The sequence below is a fragment of the Lutjanus erythropterus genome, chromosome 1 (genome assembly GCF_056507025.1).
Source record: "Lutjanus erythropterus isolate fLutEry1 chromosome 1, fLutEry1.hap2, whole genome shotgun sequence".
NCBI classification, from domain to species: domain Eukaryota; kingdom Metazoa; phylum Chordata; class Actinopteri; order Lutjaniformes; family Lutjanidae; genus Lutjanus; species Lutjanus erythropterus.
In genome coordinates, this window is record NC_139317.1 from 21,143,090 (window position 1) to 21,166,712 (window position 23,623).

The 23,623-nt window shown below is 39.2% G+C and overlaps 1 protein-coding gene across 5 annotated transcripts in view; it reads left to right on the forward strand.

Annotated features, from left to right (window-relative positions):
- Window positions 1-8,021: 8,021 nt before the first annotated feature.
- sox6 (SRY-box transcription factor 6) overlaps window positions 8,022-23,623 on the forward strand; it is a 172,872-nt gene continuing 157,270 nt past the window's right edge. For all 5 annotated transcript variants that reach the window (XM_084716580.1, XM_084716603.1, XM_084716587.1 and 2 more), the window contains exon 1: window positions 8,022-8,401. The gene's annotated coding sequence lies outside the window, so the exon portion shown is untranslated. The remainder of the gene's footprint in view (window positions 8,402-23,623) is intronic.

Here is a 23,623-nt window from a genome sequence, read left to right on the forward strand (position 1 = left end):
TATTTATCATGTTATATTTGTCATGAATCACCCTGATATATATGCTGATAGGATGTGATCCACACACTTTTAATGAACACAGCGCCCTCGCCTTCCTTCGCTTGTCTCACAGTGAGCCGTTGTGGTGCAGCTCCCTCCCGAGTGACATCTTTATCTTTAATTGGAGAGTAATTACTTTCACTCGTCTGCACCGTGGTGTGCTTTGAAAACACCTGAGAGAGGAGGAGGAGGATGCATCTCCCTCAGCAGCAACATCCTCTCTGCCTCCATCTCTCCTCCAGGATTGAGGGGCCCCTCAGCGCCTGGCTGCTGGCCCTGGTGGCTAGAAAGACCCATCACATCCTCTGTTCTGCTTATTTTGCAATAAAATGGGATGTTTTTCCCTCCTCCTGCAAAAATTCACCCAAGACCCTCCACTGAGGATTGTGGCATTTCCATGTATTGACGTTTGGCTGGTGGTTCATATACATTTGTTATTCTATGCTCTGGACTTCAAAGAGAATGAAAGAGGGCCTATTATGCTAATTGGGTCCTGTTCTGTTAAACGCAATCAAGGCCTCCCGCATTAATCCTTTACTAAATACTTACTGGCTTCAGAAATGCTTTTTCTACCAAGACTAAGATACGCTCGGCTCAGTTCCCTGACAGGCATGTTTGTTAGAGAGGAGTTTTTGCAGATGAAATGTCTCATTTTAAATCACAAAGTAAAACTGCCTTTTAAAGTTTGATAAAAAATGACACGGATAAGGTTAAAGCTTTCACTATTGTTGCTTTTTTTTTTTGTCAGGTTTGGTCTGTGGTTGAAAGGAAGAGCCTATTGAGACCCTGCTGAGGGCTCTGACCTTGTTCTTGGGTCTACATTGTTCACTGCTCTGCACACTGCTGCATTTGTAACATATTCACAGATTTCCCCTGATAGGGAAAGAGAAAGGAGAAATCCTACATTGATTCCCAGTGATACCTATTTCCATCACATAAATATTATTGTTACTTGCCGTGAGTGTCTGAGGGTTCGACTACAGTGGAAACACAGCCGGCGCCTCCTTTGCACACTGTGGGGATCCAGATTGTAGTCCAATTGTACAAACACAAAACCAAGGAAGCCGATGCAATAGGTGCTTTGATTTCAAAAGAGTATTTTATGCTGTTTTATCATTTTCAAGCTCCACATACGGTACATTTTTTAATATGTAAGAAATGGAATGGTGATTTGTTGAATAATTGAAGAGTTAGGAATCACTGAATATTCTTCCCAACGTGCGTGCCTGCTATAAAAAGAATAAAGGGAAGGCTGAATTACAGTCACACAGCACCACATTGACCTAACTATTTGCTCTTACTAAAACAATGCCTTGTGTGTAATTTCTGATTTCGAAGCAATTACATTGTGATATCATTTGGGAGATGATACAAATAGTAAATATTGACAAATACGTTTACAAGTTTAATATATTAAACAGCATGAAAACACAATTCCTTCAACATAAATGATTAAGTGTGTGTTGACAAGGTGCTGTGTTACATTAAACAATGAATTAATCTCATTTCCCTTAAACGGAAGGCTTTTACAATACCTACAGTGAATTGGGCTTTTTGTACATAAAAGCAATTGCTTTGTAGTCGAACCAAATGCCCCTGGGCCTCCTCTTTAATCTAGCAGCTTCATGCACACACACACACACACACACACACACACACACACACACACACACACACTGATCTAAGTGAAATTTACTGCATTTAACGACTCAAATGAAAAGAGTACAAATGCATCTAATGCACAGATCTACAGTGCAGCATCATGGTGATGCATCTGTCTTTTTTCCATCAATTTTCCTCAGATACAACAAAATTTGTTAAGTATCTGATTAAATAATAACCAAAAACATTAAACATTGTGACTGTATAGCAAAAATTGATACTTATGTTCAAAACAAGAACCAGATTCTTGATTATGTACCAATTTACAATGAGCAGGTAATGTATTTATCAATACATGAATAGTACCATAAATAATTCGCTAAAGCGTATTCATGATTACTACAGGGTTGATATTTGTAGTAGTCTTGGCAGAGGCTGCATGTGTGATGGTGTCCCTGATAAGTATATAATTAGAATTGGCATGTTGCACTCCTTATTTCAACATGATTAATCAGTGGTTCTCTGTTAACTTGAAAGGAAATATTAGATCCTGACTAAACTTTGATGAAATCCAGAGTTACAAGTAAGAGATTTGGGTCAACTAATGAGAACAGAGCGTCCCACTTTGCAAGTCCAATTGGGAGGGAGAGACGATTTGCATGTATGCAAATAGTGTTTGAGTTAATTGCATAACTTACTCGGCATTCAATAATGAGTAAGTTGTGTTGGATCTGTGGATGTCGGTCCATTACAACTGGACCGTGTCAGTGGCAGAGCTGTCTCATTGATGGCAGGTCAGGGTGTTCACAGGAGTTTATGTAGGGTTATGTCATTTCTTGTCAGTAAGGATCTTCTTATGCCAGATGTACTGGATCTATCTGTACATTTCAACTCACTTATTGTGCTCACTGTCGAGCCTAACTTTCAAAATGTTCTTTTCCCCTGAGCCATCCATTGCCTTCTTTAGCTGGAGTCAGCTGGTGGATGTAATCTCCTCAGTATGACCGATTTGAAATAAAGCAAATTCTATCACATTTCCATAAAGTTGTGTCAAAACATCTTTGATAATTAACTAAGAGTGAAAAACAATGGCTCATCAGCACATTTTGTAAAGTCAGGATGGATAGTTACATATGTCTGATTAGGAATATATGAATATATGAATTGAAGATATCCATCAGTTTTATTAATACAAATGTATTATGTCAAATCAAGTCAATTATGTTTGTATAGTGCCAAATCATAACAGTGTAATTTCAGGGCAACTTCCATTCAGAGCAGGTCTGGACTGTACTATTATCTACAGAGATGCAGTAGTTGTCACCAAGAGCAAGTACTGGGGATACAGTGGCAAGACAAAACTTTCTTTAAACTGGCAGAAAGACGGGTGGGCAGCCATCTGCCACAACCGGACTGATTGAGATTTTATTATGTTATAATGTAGGTGTACCAAATCTTTTTGGGTAGAGTTTAACATCATACAATGAATAACTAAGATATGTGGCTCATAACAATTTTACAAGGTGGTGATATCACATATTATTACGACTTGTTTAGTGACTATCCTAATGACCTCTGCAGATTCATATGTATAGCTTTTGTAAAAAAAAAAAAAAAAAAAAGAAAGAAAGAAAGAAAAATAGGAGAGACGTTTAAGAGAGGAATAAGTCCCACAAAGACTGCTTACATATGGGAGCCAAAGTTTTGTGCTCCACCCCTGATACTGTGTTATCAGACATATTTCTTTATAGCTGCTTTATAGGAGGAGATATAATTGTTAACAAAGACATCAATAAACCTGAAAAATATCTTTTTATGTGTTTGCAACTTCTTTATAGTGCATTATAAGCATACATTAATGATTTATATGTTGATTATAAATGCTTAATATGATCAGAATCAGAAATACTTCATTGAACCCAGGGGAGAAATTGTGTTTTGTTGCTCTGATTCAAGAATAGAAATATATTGTATATTATTATATATTATACTACAATAAATACTACAATAAAATAAAACACAAAATAAGACATGTAAAAAGATGTATATTACAATATATTCAGCTGCATCACAGTGCACTACAAACATTTTTAGTTGTTTATATGCTGACTATAAATGCTAAATCAAATCAATAAGAATCAGAAATACTTGAGTTAATTGATCTCAGGGAAAAGGTGGAGTTTGTTATCGTTGCTCCCATTCAAGAAAAGAAATATATATAAGAAGTGTGTTAAAATACATGTATTATACTATAATATATAGCATTATTTATATAACAGAAAACAGGATGTGCAAAAATATGTATAGTACAAAAAGTGTACATGAACAATAAATATAAGCACTTACACACAAACATGTGTTGGAATTTTAAAGTCAGGCTTAAGCAGAACTTTCACAGTCTTCTTCTTTCATAATGCAGATAATTGTGAATCCTCATCGAGAATACAAATCACTGTATTTCTAAGCATGAATCAGCTGCACACCTTTGAAACCTGCTCTGGCTGCACTGTAATCAAAGCAGCCCCCCCCAAACTCTCCCATCCCCCCACCCTCCTACCCCACTCATCTTCACTCACTGACTGAATGGCGTTCTCTAATTAACCATGCAGAACAGGAGAAGAACACATGTTAATTTAATGTAACAAAAATGTTGATTTTCATGCACTCTCCTTTTCAAATATTTATGGGCTAGACTTGAATTTCAAGATGCATCAAAGACTCACAGGGGTATGCAAATGTGTCTGCCTTACCCCCCAACAAGTTGGACTGTCTTTTTGCTCTTCATGCAGCCTTCACATGCACACACTGCCATCTGAGCCATAAAGAGGAAGCCATTACAGTCACCTCTATAGAAATAGTAGTCTATATTTGTGTTTTGAGAACTATCTGGCACCTGCTCAGCTGCACCCAGATATAATCGTCTTTCACTGTCCGGATTAAAGCTACATTAAGCAAATACATTCAGTCTTTATGCATCATGTTTTCTCTCGTCTGGTACAGATAAGATTGTCATTTTGGAAGCAGCAACAATGGAGTCCAAAAGCAGCAAATTATTTTACTTTTAAAGGGACAGTTAATCCCAAAATAAAAAGATATATTTTTCCTCATATCTGTAGTAGCCATGTATCCATCAAGATTGTTTTGGTGTGAGCTGCTCAGTTTTGGAGATATTAGCCATAGAGATTACTGCTTTCGCTCAAATATAATTGAACCAGATGGCACTCCGCTTTTGGTGCTTAAAGTGCCAAACAATTCATTTGAAAAACTCAACGGCAATGTCTCTTTCCAGAAATCATGACCCGGTTATTCAAGACAGTCCACAGACTGTGTTGTTAGCAGTTTCATGTACAAACTACTTTCCTTAAACTAGGAATAAAGTAGTTCCTACATGAAACTGCTCACAGTGAGGTCTGTGGATTATCTTGAGTAACCGGGTCATGAATTCTGGAAAGAGACAAAACAAATAAATTAATAAATAGACACAGTTTAAAAACTCAACAGTGATGTCTCTTTCCAGAAAACATGAACTGGTTTATATATTTTTCTAATTTATTTTTTGGGACTTTGATCACCACAAGCTGAGTGCCACTTAGTCCCCATTGTATTTGAGAGAAGACAGACATTTATACAGCTGATCTCCCCAAAACTTAGCAACTCACACCAAAACAGCGTAGATGGATAAACGGCAAAACAACTGAGAGGAAAAATATGTATTTTTGATTTAGAGGTGATGTGCTGTTGGGCTGCATTACTGCTACTTCCAAATTAAAACATATCTGCATCAGAATGGGGAAAAAAAATCAGAAAGAGTCATTGTATTTTGTATTTTTTCATTTTGGGGTGAACCATCCCTTTAATATGCTTTACAAAGGACCTGTATCAGGATTTTGTTGACAAAACTTAATCATAATTTAAAGCAGCATAAACGTTAACCTTAGAAGAAGCTAAACCTCTGATTTTGTCTCTATTTGAGTCATTTTATCCTTGCCGGGTAGAAGAAATCTGTAGACATCTGTTCCATCTGTGTCCAAAAGGTGGCGCATGAGACACGTGAAACACACATGTCAGTCCCGGTAAGTCCGTTCCTGAAGACACACTCAGGGCAGATATCATCACATACGAATCATCATGCATAGATCTGAAAAATACAGCGTTAGATTGTTGCAGGAGTGTCTGTAATTTTAGCACACAGAGGTGTTTGACTGTGTGTCAGCTTTCTGCGACAGATGTTAAGATTAACTATAGTTTTACATTGCTGAATCTCAAGAGGCGTTCAAGTTCAAAGTGTCCGCAGAAGTACAGAAAAAGTTTCTTTCACCGGAAAGGTAAGTCTTTCTTTATTTCTTCTTCCTCTTGTTTTTTTTTTTTTTTTTTAATTTGCCTTCAAGCAAATGTCACACACTGCAGAAGAAATAAGCCAGCCTTCAAACTTACACCAAAAGGGGAACTGTGTTGAGGTGTGTGAAGCAGAGCGGCTGCGCGGCTGGACATTGTGATGCTCCTTGAGATTTGGAGATGTGGTGCGTTTACTTCACCTTGAACAGAAAAAAAAAAAAAAAAAAGAAAAAAGAAAAGAAAAAAGAAAAAAAGAAAAGAAAAAAGAGAGAGGGACGCACAGGAGTGTGAGCTGATGTTGTGGAGGACTTATGTAGCCAATTCTGTCTCTTCTTCTCCTCCTCCTTTCTCTCTGTCACTCTTTCTCTGCTTCTCCTCCCTCTCCTCCTCTTCTTTCAGCTCTATGTGACTCTGCAGTTAACAATCAGAATTTCCTCCTGCTGTCTGTCTCCTCTCTTTGTAAGTAACTTTTCTTATTTCATATAACGTGAACTGTTATGACACTTATGGAATGTCAGTAGGGAGGTCATAGTGGATGAGTGCTGTCATCATGCGTGCTGGTATGTCCTGTTTTGTGTTTGTCACAAAAGGCTGCTACTGATTTATAGATTACAACTTTTCCGCTCTTGTCTTTCTGTTTTGTCTCTCCTCTTGTTCGTGCACGGACCTATTGTGATTTATTTCGTGTGTTTGACACGTGTGGGCCTCCTCAGAACTGCAGCTGAAAATTTAAAACAGATGCTCATTCAATACAGATAAGTGTCTCATTGTTAAGCTTCTGTTTTTTGGCAAATAATCTCAACCTGAGTGTGTGTGTGTGTTGTCTACAGCGGCTGCACCAAATTGTCTTTAATTTCAGTTCTGATCTGTTTTAAAACATTATATATGATTTATAGTAATGTATCTAATCAGTCTGACATAATATTAATATAAATTATTTTAGTTCTGTTTTCTTTGTTAAAAGCCTAACTGGATTTTTAAACAAAAACTAAAAAATAAATTATACCACTTTATGAAAACTAAGATGTAAATGTGATGCTGGAAAACGACATTTTCTCTCATACCACCGTCCACATTACACATATTTTCAAAACAATTACTCACCAATTATTTTCTATTTCTAAAATCGGTGTATTAATTTAAATTGTTTGACTCTCAAAAAGGACAATGTCACGAGGACAAATCTTTTATTTTTGACACGTTTTTGAATGTGACAATTTAAATTGTCTAATAATAAAGAGACGGTGTGAAAATAAATGTTGATCGCTCTACATGACGAGAAGAACATACATCTTAGACCTCCTTTTTAAAAAGGATATTCTGTCAAATAATTATTTCAAACTCTAGAAAAACTGAGATGCACAATATGAATTCCAGTGTATGAAATTTGCAAGACAAGCTGAAGACGCCCAGGGTGGGGCGTAAATCAACATTTTCTTATATTATAATTTTAAAAACAAGACAGAACGAAGTTACAGTGTGTACAGCCTATTTTAGGTGCTGATTTAATTTATGCAAATAAAAGCTGGTGTATTACACAAGTCTAAACTGGTCCCTGGTCCCTTTCTCTCACCTGCTCTCGTATCAGCTCAGCGTATTTTCTTCTAAACAAACGATGATTTTTAAACGCTTTCACTGAAGTTGGAGAGGTGGGGGGGGCCAGTTTGTCCTTTAACAAAATAAATAAAAACGTGTCACTTTGTCAGTAAAAGTAAAAGTGTTGCATCTCTACAAGAGGGATAAGTGAAAAAGTCATATTTAAGTTGCAGTCGCTGCAGTGCCTGTAAGTGATGTTCATTTAAGTAAGCTTATTAAAGCGACTAAACTGCGGGCAGTTACAACCGTCCTCCCTGTCTCCACTTTTATTTCACCACAAATCTCTCTCTCTCTCTCTCTCTCTCTCTCTCTCTCTCTCTCTCTCTCTCTCTCTCTCTCTCTCTCTCTCTCTCTCTCTCGCATCTCTTGTCTGGGAGGAGGAGAGGGAGGAGGAGGGGGAGGAGGAGGAGGAGGAGGGGGGAGTCCTGCCTCTTTGCCTTCCTCAGATCAATGCCCTGGCCACTCACTTTCTGATGTTGCACGACGGGAAATGCTTTGAATACTTGCGACATGGCTGCGCGCATTGATTGCCAAGATTGACAGCAGCTTTACCATCGTCTTCTCTTGTCTGACTGAGAGAGAGAAACAGAAAGAGGGAGGGAGAGATAAAGAACAGATAGACGAACAACAAAAGGTACTTGTAGTTTTGGACAGCTGAACTTCACACAGAGTGTGCGGGATCCCCTCATATGGCCCCGTGTGAGCACACTTAAGTTTTCGCTCAACAGATAGCTCAGCTAGCGTTTTCTACAAAGTACAGGGTAGAGTAGAAGTGTTATCGCACGGGAAAGGACGCATAAATCTCTTCTCCACGGGTCAGATCATCAAGGTAAACAACACGTTTGCTCTACTTTTCAACATGCTGATATTTTCCACCTTGTGCTTCACCGCTGATTCCTAAAAGTCGATGCGCTGTCACTGAAATGTTGCGGCACAGTGCGCGCATGTTTTTGCTGTAAAAACCGTATTTTAGAAAGTTGTGTTTGTGTTAAGCTTAAACTGGTGTGTGCATTTTGTAACGGTCAGAATGACTGTCAAACTTTAATATTGCGATTATTTGATGCGTCGCTTTCACCAAAACAAGCGGAGAACACGCGAGACGAGCGGCGCTGCTCCGTGGCGCTCGGCTTCACTTCAGAATCAGCGAATACGCGCTAATTTCAACTTAAAACTCCACCAGAAGTAAACTCCGAAACAAGCCGAACCATGTTCTGAAGGGTTGAAATCACCTTTTTCTTTTTGTCTTTGTTTATTTCAGCAGCGTGAAGCCGTGCGAGCGGACGCATGCAGGATGAACTGTTTTAAACTGCCGCGTTTAAGACCAACCGGGACCGCTGTCACCGATCATTTTCAATAACCATCATCAATGAGTGGCGCGTCTTACTGATCTGATCAATATTTAAAGGTTGACAGCGCTTTGGTGTTTGTGTTTACATGTCCCGCAACTTTCTTGTGCTGGTGGCAGTTTCACTTGTGTCCACAGAGCGGTACTCTTCATTGACACTGACGTGCGCCCTGGTCTCTGCCTGTGAATGAGGTGGACAAGTTTATTTGAAGCTTTCGCTCATGTCTCATTATACCTTTATATACATCCAGGGATCTTTGCTTCCAAACTGCCTCTTACATGTACATTTTTGTCTGTTTCTTTTTTTCTTTAAAGTTAGATACTCTCAGCCTTTGCGTGGCCGCCGTGCAGCCTGGGAATTTTGCTCTTCTTCCTTAACTTTCTCGGGAGGTCAGGGGAATCGACCTCTAAAGAATGCATAAGCCATAAATTAAATTCAACAATCGCCAGGCTTGTCCATTTAGAGAAGATGTACTTGAACAGACAGTTCTCCATTTAAGCCGATGCATCTGAAGCTCGGCGCTCCCGGACTGAACACACAGATACTCCTGTGAAAAGTGCAAATGTTCTTAATAATTAGGATTAATTGTTTTCTCGCTTTTATCTGGTTGTAGCTGAAGGACAATGCAGAAAATTAATCACCTGGCCTTTAAATAGAATAATTATAGTTTATCTATTTTTAGAATATAACATAAACTTTGGTCATTTTATGAGTGTTGGGAAATCACTTAATTTGTTGGATATATTTTGTCCATTAGAAAATATTTATGTTGCACAAATTTAATAAATGATTTTCCAGTTTTATCATAAAAGGAAGTTTCAGTGAAATATCTTAGGTTGAACGTGATTTTGGCAGTGTGTGTTGCGCCCCACATTTTAAGATGTTTTCCAAAATTAGACACACTCCCTGTGCACAAAAAGCAGCCTTCTGCGGCAGCTATGATAACATTTTCACAAGAGCAGATTCAACTATCGCAACACTGCGAACATTAAAAAAGAGCTGCACAGTTGTGTCTTTTTTCTATTTTATCAGACTAAACACTGAGCACATGCGGTTTGTGACCACACAAATAACACACCTGTGGCCAATTAATGAAAACAATGATCTCTCACGTGTTCTTTCTTTAAAACTCTTCAAACAATTATGCATTATTCGGTAATTTCCCAGACTGTAGCCTTAAAGAGAGAAACAATCGTGTGTTCTTTGAGGTGTAAACTTTTTTTTTTTATTTTCTTTTTGTGCAGTTGCTCTTTAGTGTAGCTGAGAACGCAGGTCTCCTCATAAGGTAAGGCGGTTCTGGACACCAAATGCAAGTCTAAATGGCACATTTATAATTAGACTGCCCATTCAGCACATTGTCCTGATTGCTATACAGGGACACTCGGCTCTGTCTCCGCAAGAGTTTGTCTCTGACGGCTTGTGCAGCTCAGCGTGTCGCTCACAAAAAGAGCGAGAGAGGAGAGAAGAGTGAAAACCGGCATTACAGCCCTTTGATGCCACACAGCCGCACTTACTGGCTCTTATTTAACATCTCTCACCTATTTTTTGCGCACAGAAGTAGCGGCATCTTAATTAATCACCTTCTTCCTTTATGCACTTCTTTGCAGTTGTTACACAGAAGTTGAATGCATTTTAATAATTGGAAAAATGAAGAAGTGTGAGATTAATTTTGGCAATAATTTCTGTTATTTTATCAGTATGACCCGGGACAGATGTGCTTTTATTTTGCAGGAAATGTAGCCGATTTCAGCATAAATTAAAAACTAAAGACTGACAAATTGTTGGTGCGAGAAACTTAATAGAACTGCAGGACAGTTATCTCAGATTTATTATATTTCATTTTGACTGGCCTTGCGCATTTTCTGTATCTTTAAGGAGTAATCTGCGGGTGGATTTCGAGGTGATTTTAGCTTTTTTTTTTTTTTTTTTTTTTTGGAGAAAAGCATCATTTCCCACCTGGACTCAGCAGCGTAAGATATAGACTCGCTGACGCTGATATGCCAGTAAGTTCAAAGATTTTAGGACTTTCATTTTGGCATGAAGGGAGAAGCCACCTGGCTTGTCTAAACATATCCTGCACTCTGTCCAAGTCCAATGTCTCCTCCCGTGTTGCAAGATCAACTTTGCTGCTCAGATTCTTTTTTTTTTTTTTTCATTATTATACATAATGATCAGAGCCGTTTTAATTTATCGTTTGTTTTACTGAGTGGCGGAGAAAATCCTAAAATTTGTTTAGACTGAGTGCCATGATGATTTATTTGTGGTTATACCTTTAACTGTCCTCATCATCTAAAGGTAGAATTTGTTTTAACTGAGCTCTTGTGCCAGCAATTAGTGGGATCAAAGAAAAAGCAGGAGAGGAAGAGGAGAGAAGGAGGGAGGGGGGTGAGAAAGAGGGAGGGAGAGAAAGGGTGAGGTTCAGAAAAAAATGTGCTTTATGATATTGTTTGAATATTTTTATATATGTGCACATTGATTATTGATTTTGGTTGATGCTGTAAGACAGAAGGTGAATCTGATCATTTGGAGAATTTTGTTACAACTCTGCCTCCACTCAAAGGGAAAAGAAATACCAAAATCTCTTCATCAGTGCAGAGACTGTTAGTCACTGTAAAGTGTTTCATCATTTCACCGCTAAAAATCAAATATTGTCTGTCTTTACGCCACAGAGTGACGCAAAACGAAAGTGCTGGTTTCATTTTATGGCCTTGCTCTTCTGCTAACAGTTTTACTCCGAGTGTGTTTTTCTGCCAAACAGAATTCTTACAGAATTACAACCAATTCCACCTCATGATGAGCTGATTTCATAGTCAGAGAAGGGAAAAAACATTCTCATATCGACATAAATCTGCAGGAGTGTTATAAATAACAGCGATGTGTTGTCATCAGTGTTACAAACAATATCAAAAAATATGTCTAATACAGGACGTAGATTTTTGCAGAGCTCTGAGGAGGCTGATATTTTAAATTCTTGCAGAACTGTCATTGTTTTATTATTGTAGAGTGTGTGTGTGTGTGTGTGTGTGTGTGTGTGTGTGTGTGTGTGTGTGTGTGTGTGTGTGTGTGTGAGAGAGAGAGAGTCCCTGTATGCCTTGGCCTGTGTGCATGCATGAGTGATACTTTCCCTCTCCAAGATATTTTGCAGAGAATGTCTTTACACATCCACACACCACTGTTGAGTTTGACTTGAAACGTCAAAATTCAGAAAGCCGCTCTGTCTCTCATGAACAGATGTCATTTAGGCCGCGTAGCTGAGATCTTACACACCGCTTTATCTTTCTATATATACTGTGTTTTGCAGAAAGCCGTCTATGACAGGACACTGCTGGGATGCGGGCAGGGAGAGTGAAGGGGTGGGGGAGGTTGCGGGGTGCACAGGTACTAGCCTCCTTCTCTTTGTGGTGGTGGAGGCAGCGGCTGAGACCTGATGATAAACAAGATGAGAAGAGGTAAACAACAGCAGGCCTGGTAAAGGTGGTGGAGGAGGGAGGGGAGCAGATGTTGTGACATCTGTCTATCTAAGTGTTATCTAATTTGCTGTAGAATATTCCAACAATGATCAAAACTGATGGGAATATGCCATCGCAGGGTTTTTTGTGTAATCTGTTCCCTTCAACGGGAAGTTTATGACAAGTGGGTAGCATGTCACTTCTGTCATGATGCTTAATTTTCTTGCACGGGACAATGTGATTAGGAGCTGCACAGTATTATGTATAATGGATGCATGTGGTGACAGAGAACTCGCCCTCCTCCGTGCACTAATGCAGCATTTGGTAGAGCAGAGCCGGTGTTTGACAACAGTGTACTTAAAGAAAGTGTGTACGGCGCCGATGCCTTCAGTTTGGATGAAGTGGATTTGTGCTCTCACAGGAGGAAAATGAGTCTCTTTTCAGTCAGCATCATTGTCACTTCTCTTAGAGTAGAAAAGTCTGATTAAATCAGTGGTCATGAAGGGCAAACGGTGGGGCATCACCTCCACGAAAGTCACCACCTTGACTGAAAAGCTGCGAGAAAGCAGCCAGACAGATTAATAAGTGTATTACACCAATACAATTCATCAGCTGACAAAGAATCTCAGGCTTTTACATTCTGAATTCCATCTAGCTTTGGCTTTTAATTTTTCCACAATCTGACGGTATTTTTTAAGATTGTGCTTTTCCTTGAACGCAGATTCTTCTGATGTCAGTGATTAAACTTGAGTACGTGTTACTTTTTATTCAGAAACAAATAGCACCTATGTGCACCAAGAACATTGACAAGGACAGGGGCAGTTTTTTTGTCCTGCTCTATTAGATCTGTGTATCCCTCTGGCCGCTGTAAGTGAACAGTATTGCTGACATTAAAGGATTACAGATGAAAAAAAAAATCTAAATATGTGTATCTTCACAGGAACTGCATAATTGCACAAGTAACCTAAGTGGCCCATTTTGATCTGTATCATTCACTCTCCCACCGAAAATGTTTTTCTCAAAATAATTGGACATTTTCTCTTAGTCCATAGCATAGTTGTGCATAATTAACTTTGACTTCAAAATGCAACAGTCGGGGCTATGTTAAGTAGCCTGTGTTGATTTTTTTTAAATCACACATTAATATGTAGAATTAATTGGAAGGGCCTTGGTGGCCGCGTGTTTCTCACACAGGTCTGAGACTGTGTAATCAGGTGGAGGAATTAGTCGGGCTCATTGTTTTTTATGAATCAGATGAAGATTTGTACAGTGGCTGTGTGAAGATGGTTGCCTTTATTTCCATATCAAAGAGGCACACAGTGCAGCCGGGCAGTAATTAAAATGTGGTGGATTTTAGAGTCCCAGCATATGTACACACATGCACACACACACACGCACACATTTTCTCTCTCCCTCAGACAGGCATGGGGACACAGGCATACACACTCTCTCTCTCTCTCTCTCTCTTTCTCTCTCTCTCACACACACACATGCACACACACACACACTCGCAGCATATGGACCAAGGCTGAGAACTGTCAGGTTGTGTGAAAAGAGTGCAGGTGGTTGAAACTGAATTTTAAACAAACACTCATGTTGCTCCGTGTTCCTTTTGCAGACAGTTGGATGCAGAATCCAAAGCCAGTTTTTTTTTTTTTTTTTTTTTGTGTGTGTGTGTGTGTGTGTGTGTGTGTGGCAACCATTTTGTTAGCTACAGTTTGAAAGAGTTGTGCATTAATTTTTTTTCACTTTAACACTTTAACTCACTAACAACCTTCACTGACTGTAGTCACACTAACCTTTTATTCAAAACGCAGAAATATTATGCTTAATTATCAGCCTATCCACTTGTCAAAGATCGATGCATGTATGGGTGACCTTGCTGCAGAATACTGGGATTATTATTGTTTTTTTTTAAAAAAAGGAAAGACAAAAAAGAAGAGGCTGTGATCTTTTGTCCCGAGTGATTTCTGTCCTACTAGAATTGGAGAAGCTCTGAAGACCTGAGATTGTGTCTTGTGAGTGAACAGGGGAAAAGAGATTAGTGTAATGTGGGCTTTTTCGCTGCTTGCACACAAAAGCGTCACAACAAGCCTTTTCCTTGTGATCCCCCCCATTGTGTTTGGATCAAGTCTCCTGGGCGAGCCACTGCCTTGGAGGAAGCGTCAAAGGGACTCTATGAAAATATCACTTGAGCCAACATGGGCAGCTGTGACAGTAAGAGTTTTCATGTAAAATAATGTGAAAGAAGGCACTCTGATAAGGGAGGAGCTGCACAATTATGGCATGGAGCACATACCATATTTGAATTTCCACTGCAGAAAAAAAACCCCACATGAATTATTTCAGGATTTAGGGTTGTGCATGAGCTGGAGACTGTGATCATTTGCCCATCTGATTGAAAATATAACCGAGTATAAAGTTCATATCCTTGATAGTGTTAGGAGGCAGTGGTTATGTGTGTATCCAAGTTCCACAGGTCTCCACTGTCTGTAAAAGCTGAGCGATTAGACATTATCCAGTTGGTGGAGGTTGACAGCCGCCTTGGTATCTGCCAGCTTGATCTGACATGAGATGTAAAATATGCTCCATAGCTGTGACTAAGCCAGCCAATCTGGCTTCTTTACTCTGCGGTCCACCCTTTAGGATGCTGGGAGCCGTTTCGTTGGCACGCGACTGTTTTCAGATCATATTGGCAACTTCATTTCTGTGTGCGTATTTGTGCATGTGTGCACGCTCCTAAGATCTGGGATTTGTACACGATACAATCTGTTGTCTTCCTTAGCAGGCACTGAAGGGACATGAGCTATTTTACATAATGTGTCATTTCGATCCATGATGCAAAAGGCTGGGACAGATATTTGGCTTCTTCAGTAAAATTGAGAGTAAATACAATACCAAAGACTTGACTAAGACGCCATACCTTGGACATTAAAGGACCAGTGTGTAGGATTTAGTGGCATCTAGCAGTGAGCTTGCATATAGTAAACATCTTGTCCTTCCAAACATGTAGGAGAAACTATGGTGGCCATGAGACTCATAAAAAACGAGAAAGGCTGTACCTAGAGCTAGTTTTTCCTTTGTCCATTCTGGGCCAGAAACATGGTGGTGCAACATGGTGGATGATTCGTGCCCTCTGTAGATATAAATAGGTAATTTTAAGATAACAATGATTCTTATTTTCAGGTGATTACCTGCTAATGAAAAAATACATATACATTTTATACACAATGTCTAACATATTCTGCCAATAATTCCCTGTAAATTGTACACACTGGACCTAATTTTAAGACTAGAAACATCAATGATTAAAATTTACCTAGAGCTTTATTTAAGTTGTATGTAACTTTGTTTGAATAAAATATTGAAAACAATTGTCAGAATAAAGACAGATTAAAAAAAAAAGGGCATTTAAGAGCTGGCAGGTAAAAGTTACCCCTATAAAGCCTGCAGTCATTTTTCACAGGATTAATTTTGCATGTTTAGTATTTTGTCTACAGCTGTGTGTGATACAGCTGTGTAACAAGTCATAGGCTAACTTTCACTATAGGTAAGAGAAAGAGAGTTATGAATGCAAATCAGGCATTAGACTTGCAGTCGCCTTATGTGAAGGAAAGCCTGTAGCACCTCGCTCAGTTACATAATTTAAAGTAAAGTTTATATAGTCAAAATTACTATTAAAATGCCTCGTTGGGTGTTTTAGATATTCAGCAACCCCTGGTGGTTCTAGTGTTAAATGTGGATAAAAACCTTAGCTCAGTGTTAACTTGTTGATTTCATTACATTTTTGAAGACAGGCCTCAACACAAAAACTCACTTTGTCTTGCTGCTGCTGAATTTCAAGCTCTCCAGATATTGTGTGTGTGTCAGCCCTCTTGGATGGAAACAAATACTGATCAACCACTTGCATCATGGAGCAGCTACTGTGACATCTAAAACAGGCGAGGAAGTTATGGAAAAGAAAGGACGTATTGGGCCAGAAATCAGATTCCCAACAGTTTTTCCTTTGGAAAATGCTAACGTACGGTGCCAAAAATAAATCAAAGTGACAAAGAGGGAGGGTGGGGGGAGAGATGGAAAGGGTCTTGTGGCTAAAGTTTTGATGAAGTTAACCATAGCATCTCTTCTTGCCCAGGTCTTTTGTTTCCTTTCTGAATAATTTCTTTTTACACCGACTTGGATGTGTTACAAGGCTTTGCCCTTAATGTGCATTATGAGAAAATGGCTTCAGCAGACCCAACCACAAGCTTTCTCTCGGTCTCTGTCTTTCTCTCGCTCTGTCTGTCTTTGTTATCCTCTCTCTGTCTCTCACACTCTGAGTAAAAGGAGGGGGGTTGTTTAGACCCTGTTGGTGAAAAGATGGGCTGAGAGCAGATTTTCTGAGACTCTCTGGGACTAAAGACGATGCACAAATAATGATGTTAGTGTTCATGTTGCCTCAGACCTCCCTGTTGATGAGTAAGAGCATCAAATTCAGTCGCCTTCAGTCTAAGAAATTGATTTTTCTCCTGACCTGCATGTAGAGAATTTTTCATGGAGGATACCTTGTATTTTCAAGGTGGTTGAGAATACTTATTGTACTTATTGGGTGGAAATATTTGCAGTAGCAGCATCAAAACTGTGGCTAAATTTTCCCTTTTCGTTAGTTTCCAGATGTGATGTTCAAAGATGGAAGAAGTACTCAGATGTTGTACTTAAGTAGAAATAACAGTGTGTAGAAATACTCCATTACAAGTAAAAGACATGCATTCAAACATTTACTTAATTGAGTCATTGTTAACAGAATTTTTCATGCTATTTGGCAGAAAATTCAGTTTTCAGCCTCTCAAATATGGGGTTTTCCCGCCTTTCCTTGTTTTGTTATCATGTTAGATTGAACATTGGGGTATTAGACTGACAAAACAAGAAAAAAAATCACCAAACTGGGCTGGACATTCTTCAGTGTTTTCTGACATTTTATAGATATCACAGCTCTAGATTAAACAAAATAATTTGTAATAAGTCCTTGTTGTAAATTGTCCAACCAGGCAAGTTAAAAATGTAAATTACTCGTTACACAGGCCCATTTCAGAATAATGTGTATTATTATAATAACATCACACGATCATTAGTTTGTTAATCTAAATCTGCAAAGTAACTAGTTACTCAAGTTATCAAATAAATGTATTGGAGTATGAAGTAAAGTACTTTCCACCACTGAGGACAGTTTCTCACCAGTGTTGGGAGTACTGGAGCAACTTAATCCATCACTCTGTTGATTTGTACCATAATATAACCATAGCCATAACAGAGACGCTAATTTAGGAAAATATGAACTTTCAGCTGAAACCAGATTTTAATAAACAGTCATCTGCTCGTTCTGTGAGGGTTTATAAATTCACATGCGTTAGAGACAACTGTTGAAGGCAGTGGAAACATTTTGCTCCGTCTAAAACAGCATTTAAGAAACCTCCCTGATTGGCTGAACCGCACATTTAAAAGCAAAGTGCAGCTCCAGTGAGGGAAGCCTCCAAGAAAGAAAGAAAGAAAAGACCGTCTGTGATAATCACTTTCTTGAATGGGACTAAAAAAGAGAAATCTGCTGAAATGATAGAGAAAGCCTGTGGTTTGGCCCATGCTGTAAATTTCCCATGAGCCTCTTTGACAATCTGAGGGGATAGCCACTCTGGCACACGCCACCCGCCCACATACAATACACACATACACACACATGTACGCACACACATACGCACAGAGGGTGTAGAAACCTCTGGGATGAGGCTCGTCCAAGAGAGGATGATTGACAGGAGGTGGGTGAGGAGTGTGGGGGACCAGAGGATGATGGGAGGGGTAGTCCTGTCTGAGGAACTGTTAACACTCGTTCTTTTTTAGACTTTTTTTTAGACAGGACGGTCTATAAAATCTACAAGAGAGGAGGAGGAGGGGGTCAAATGACAGTGTGAAACAAGAATTAAAGACCAGAAATGTTCAGATTTTGAAAAAGACCAGGCTTTTTGTTTTTGCTGGAATATTATACGACCACAATTAAGGCTGCATACAAATATATACAAATGACTTCAAAACCTCCCTCCTACGTATGCAACTAATTTGCAACAGCGATTTACGTTCACTGTCAAAGCTTGTTCGCAGAATTACGTTCCTACACCGCAGTGTAATGTCATAGGGAGGAGGCCATGCAGGCACATGACTTCTACGCTGGAGTCTGGAGGTTTGCCTGCCATCATGGTTGACTTTTTAAAAAATATTTACCATGCTTGTGATGTTTCCGCCAACCTTAACGAAGTGTTTTAGTTTCCCAACCGTAACTGTAATGTACTCCCCATGACCACAGTGTTTCCCCAGCTCTAACCAAGTGTTTTAAGTCGCCTAAACATGACAATAAAAACATAATTATACTTTAATTGCAAGGAGTGGATATTTTACTAAACACAAATGAAAAATGTAAAATCTTTGCACGCAACATTCATTGTAAAGGTTTTTGTTATGTAAATAAAAACTGAAAAATCTCCTAAAAAGATGGAATAAAAAATAAATGAATGAAAAATTTTATCTGACGTCCTTACATTTCCTCGAAAGCATATGACCAATTGCAAATTAGATGGTTGGACTATACCAGGCAGCAGGGCTATATGGTTGCGTTTTTTTTTTTTTTTTTTTTTTTTTTTGTGTGTGTGTGTGTGTGTTTGCAAGGAGAAAGGCTTTATGTCCTTGGTTAGGGGTGGGGTTGAGGGTGAGCTGGGGAGGTACAATGTTCTTCCTCATCCTCAGCAATGCTAAATTTATTGGTTACCATCTGCAGGGTGGAGGAGCTTGGGTTGTGGCCAGGCCAAAGAAAGGCTTCTAATTAAACAGTCATCATTATCAACTTGTGGTCAGTGATCATGATCCCCAACACTGGTTCTCCAAGATGAACATGGAATCATTGAGGCTTTCCCTGAAGCCCATGCTGGACTGAATTAGAATTGAAGAAACAGAGGAGAAAAGTGCTAGCGAGAACATTTTTTTCTCCTCTCTTGGCAGAACAGGCAGCATGAGGCCCTGTGCCATATCCACTCAGGTTTAAACAATTACTAGACATCAGAGAACCCAGTAGAGCCTCAGTGTTGGCACAACCGTCGTGCTTTTGACTGCTGTGTGCTTCAGGCCACGGTTTCAGACATGGCCAAGTGTCACATGTAAGCAGAGCTTTCGATAATTTCAATTAGTGTAAGAGGGTGTGCCTGCAGTATCTGTATCACTGCTGCTGGAGGAGCGTTCCTTTGAGGTTGACAGCCCCTTAATATAGTATTTCTTGGTTTGATGTGTGAGTGACACAGAGGCGCTCCAAGAGGATGGCAAAATGGTTTATTAGGACCTAATTAGAGCCCTGTGATTAAAGGGGAAGTGACTGTGATTAGGAGACCTGCAGATGATGTGGAAACATGGATGAATATTCAGAGGAGAAAAAGCACAGTACGTATTAGCCTGTGTGTGTGTTTTCTGTGTGTGTGCCTTTGTAGAATATGGAGCAGCACAGAGTCCGGGCTGCCTCGCAGCAGTTGTGTTATGATATCATCTTTACAGCAGATCTACAGCAGAGGAGCTTTACACCATAAGCTACTAGACAGAAAATGCGCAATATGTAACCAAAACCCTACAGCTGATGTTCTTTGTGAGTATATGTGCACTTTATGTAACACTTAATAATAACCATCATTAATAAATGGTGAATTAATAGTTAAAGCTATTGCAAGGAGTTTTTAACTGGTCCCAATTTAATGCTGATGTCTGTTAACATTATTAAGCAACTGGTGTTCATAAAAAAATATAATTTATTAATAAATCCTTTATAAAGCACATAGATATGCACGATTTGAAGACTTGTTAACAGTAAAATAACTACACTTTAATTAAATATCAATTCTACTATTTATTAATGATGGTTATTATAAAGTGTTATTGCACTTGCTTCATGTAGGGATTCAGAAATTTGATGAGCAGCTCTCGTAACCCAAACATCATTTAAAAAATGAAGATGACCTCAGTTTGCTCATCTTTTTTATGGCTTCAGTCCGGCATATCAGAGTTATGCTGTGGACCTTCACAGCCAATTGAACATGAAACCATGAGGAATGTTCTGCAAAGCCAGGTCTACTTCGGGAAGCTTAGGGCACTTGCAAAGAATCACACATTCTTGTGAACTTCAGAGTCTGCGCTGTTTAATCAAAGAGATAAATGGTCTTATTATTATTAGTCTCCATCAATGGAGAGATTAGCATTGGACTTTCTTTCTTTTCGCCTCACAAACTTCTGACTTTTTCAGATATGTGATAGCCACTGCCATTAGAAATCATTTATGGGAGTGTTCTGAGGGCAGGAGATTGTCAGTAGGGCCTCGCGATTTTACAATTTCACAACTGACTTCCTCCTTAAAATGACACAGGCTTACCTGCCTATTACTCCCTTTGATTTCTACAGTACATGCTTCTGCGCTCCGAGAGGTATTCATAATAAGCTTAAACTCCACTGGCTTCATTGCTAAAGGGTGCTTATCTCTCAGCTATTCAAGAGAAAGAAGGGTAATATTTTTTCCAATTTCAACATTTTACTGTTAGGCCACAGTCTGCCCAAAAACCACGTTAAGGGGTCTGTTGTGGAGAGCAGGCATGCACACACATGGATATATGGACACATACATGCACACACACTTAACCCGCACACACACACACACAAGTACACACACTCTGTCTGTGGCAGGTCTTTGAAAATATTATTTTTGCCATTTAAAAATTGAAATGGTACAGCTGTGGATTTTTCTTTTAGCTGGATGGAAGTCACATATTTCAGCACATTTATTTATATGTTTTATTCAGTATACATTTTAACTCACATTTCTAAAGGTTGTGGGAACTCGTCTGCTAGTTTTCCTTTAAAAGTCTGCTTGGCTCATTCGGTTGAAATCCTGGAAAGTGTTTTTCTTTTATCACATAGATCATACTTACCTTGCAGCACTTATTGCATGTTTGGACACGCAATTTAATCTATTTACATTTTCATTTTGTCCCGATGGAATGCTCAAAGCATACTCGGCTTCAAAACATATACTCATAAGTAATGTAAGATATACTTGAAAACTAGTTTGTGGTGAGTGGTAGTGGCCTTCTCTCTTTTGCTTGGATCAATGTCAGTTTTTCTTGTAGAATAATGAGAAGCATGTGTTGAGAAAGTGAAAAAACACACAGTGATGTTTCATGTGACCCACCTGTCATGCTTTCAACACAGTCAACACAAACCTCATGTTACATTTGTCTGGACAGCCTCTTCCTCCTGTATTCTCTTCTTCTTTATGCTTAGTTTTTTTTTTTAGAAGCTCTGAAAAGACACCTGAAGGTGCTCAGCCTAACACTAATGGGAGCGCACAGAAGCCAACTAAACACTTGAGGGGAAAAACTAAACCTTAATGACTAGCAGAATTTAAATACACATAATCTGTAGGTGCAAAGTGTTTGTTTGAACTCCATCTTTCTCCAGCAGTTAACAGTGTGCAGTGGGTTTGTACTGTGAGTGTAAACGCTCCCCAGCCCTCCGCCCGCAGCCTCAGCCTGCTGCTGAGTTTCTCAGTTTTACCGTTGCTTGTGCCATGCTGTAATGGGCTCCCAGGACATGATGGGAATATAATAACTGCTTGACGATGTTTTTCTTACCCCCCTCATTCTCCACTAAATGTAAAATGTGCCCAGAAACATGGGATATATGGTACAGGTTGTGATGTCAGTTGTTATTGCTGGATATGTGAACTAGTAAATTTTGGATTATTTTCCACAATCTGCTGCGCAGAGTGCATTATGTCACAAAGGCCACATTGTAGCAAGTTGGGTGTAGAGCAGTGTTGTCTCTCTCTTTCCCTTGTTCTGTGCATTGCTCGGCCACCTTCTGTGCCTCCAGTCCAGACTGCAGCCTTACTTTACGCCCGTTTTCTTTCCTTACGCTGCAATCAATGGACAATGGGGCCTATAGGATACCTTACATAATTGGAAAAAATCATGCATTAAAAAGTGTGCAGACTAATAGCCAAGAATGTGATCCAGGCTCAAGTTTTTTTTTCCACCATGACATTTGATTATTTGAGAAAATGTTGTGGATATCTTGGTCATATTAGAATATTAAAGGAGAAATATGTCATATGTACTGAACTAAATCATAAAATGACCAAAATTTGTCATCGGAGATTAAGGAAATATGCTAAGTTGAAATACTGGCTATTCCAACAGCCACAGCCAGCATGTTCTCCTTTGAAATAATTTGATGGGTCAAGAACAACTTTTTTCTTTCTTTTTTTTCTTTTGCCTGTTAGAGTTTAAATTAATTAAGGAGCAGATGTTTAAATTGAACAATATATTAATGGAGTCTGGCAGCCAGTAAGACAGGCAGTCACTGAACTCCAACTCCAGACTATGTATTTTCAGAGCAGTGGACTTTTGTTTTTAGGATTAGGGGCTTAGATTTACCTTGTCACAGTCAAAATATAATGTTGTGCTTGCCTTGCTGTCCTGCTGGCTGCAGACAACCTGCCTGAGCTTCATGTTTGGGGAGGAGGGGGTGGGGGGGCAGAACTCGCTTCAACCATATATTGTTTATTAAATAGGGATTCAACATATGTAATGTACCATCTATGGGTCCAACTCACTATTCGGACAGCAGTACTCATTTCTGAATGCTAGCATCTTAAACATTTCTCCTTTTAATTGTCATTAAGACCATACTTGATTACTATGCTTTCAGTATGGGATGCACGAGTGCAGCAGCAATGAGGGTTTGTTTTGGGTCGGTGAAAACGTTGACATCGCAAAGGAGATGCCATTTCAAATCACTAAGAGGTTTTCAAAATAAAACTCTGTGAAATGATTTCAGTGTGTGTATCGGTCCTTTTTGAACATCTTCTGCACTTTTTAACAATGCCGCGATAATACTGATAACCATGATATATCTGGTTTCTAGCATCGCGATATGAAATTTTCATACCGTTTCATCTGTAATTGGCACCGATAGAGTAAATTGGAATCATGCTCTGTGAGACGTGACTTTAAATTTTGAGATTAAGTGATGATTGATACTTTCTCGTCCCTTTGCTGTGCAACTGAGACTCCAACGCAGGTTTTGTTTAGTGCAGTATAGGAACAGAAGAGCCTCCTGTTTTTCTGCTAATTAAATTTGCCACTAACATATGCTGGCAGGAACCTCTTACCTTGTTTGACTTATTTATTGCCTGACTGTAGA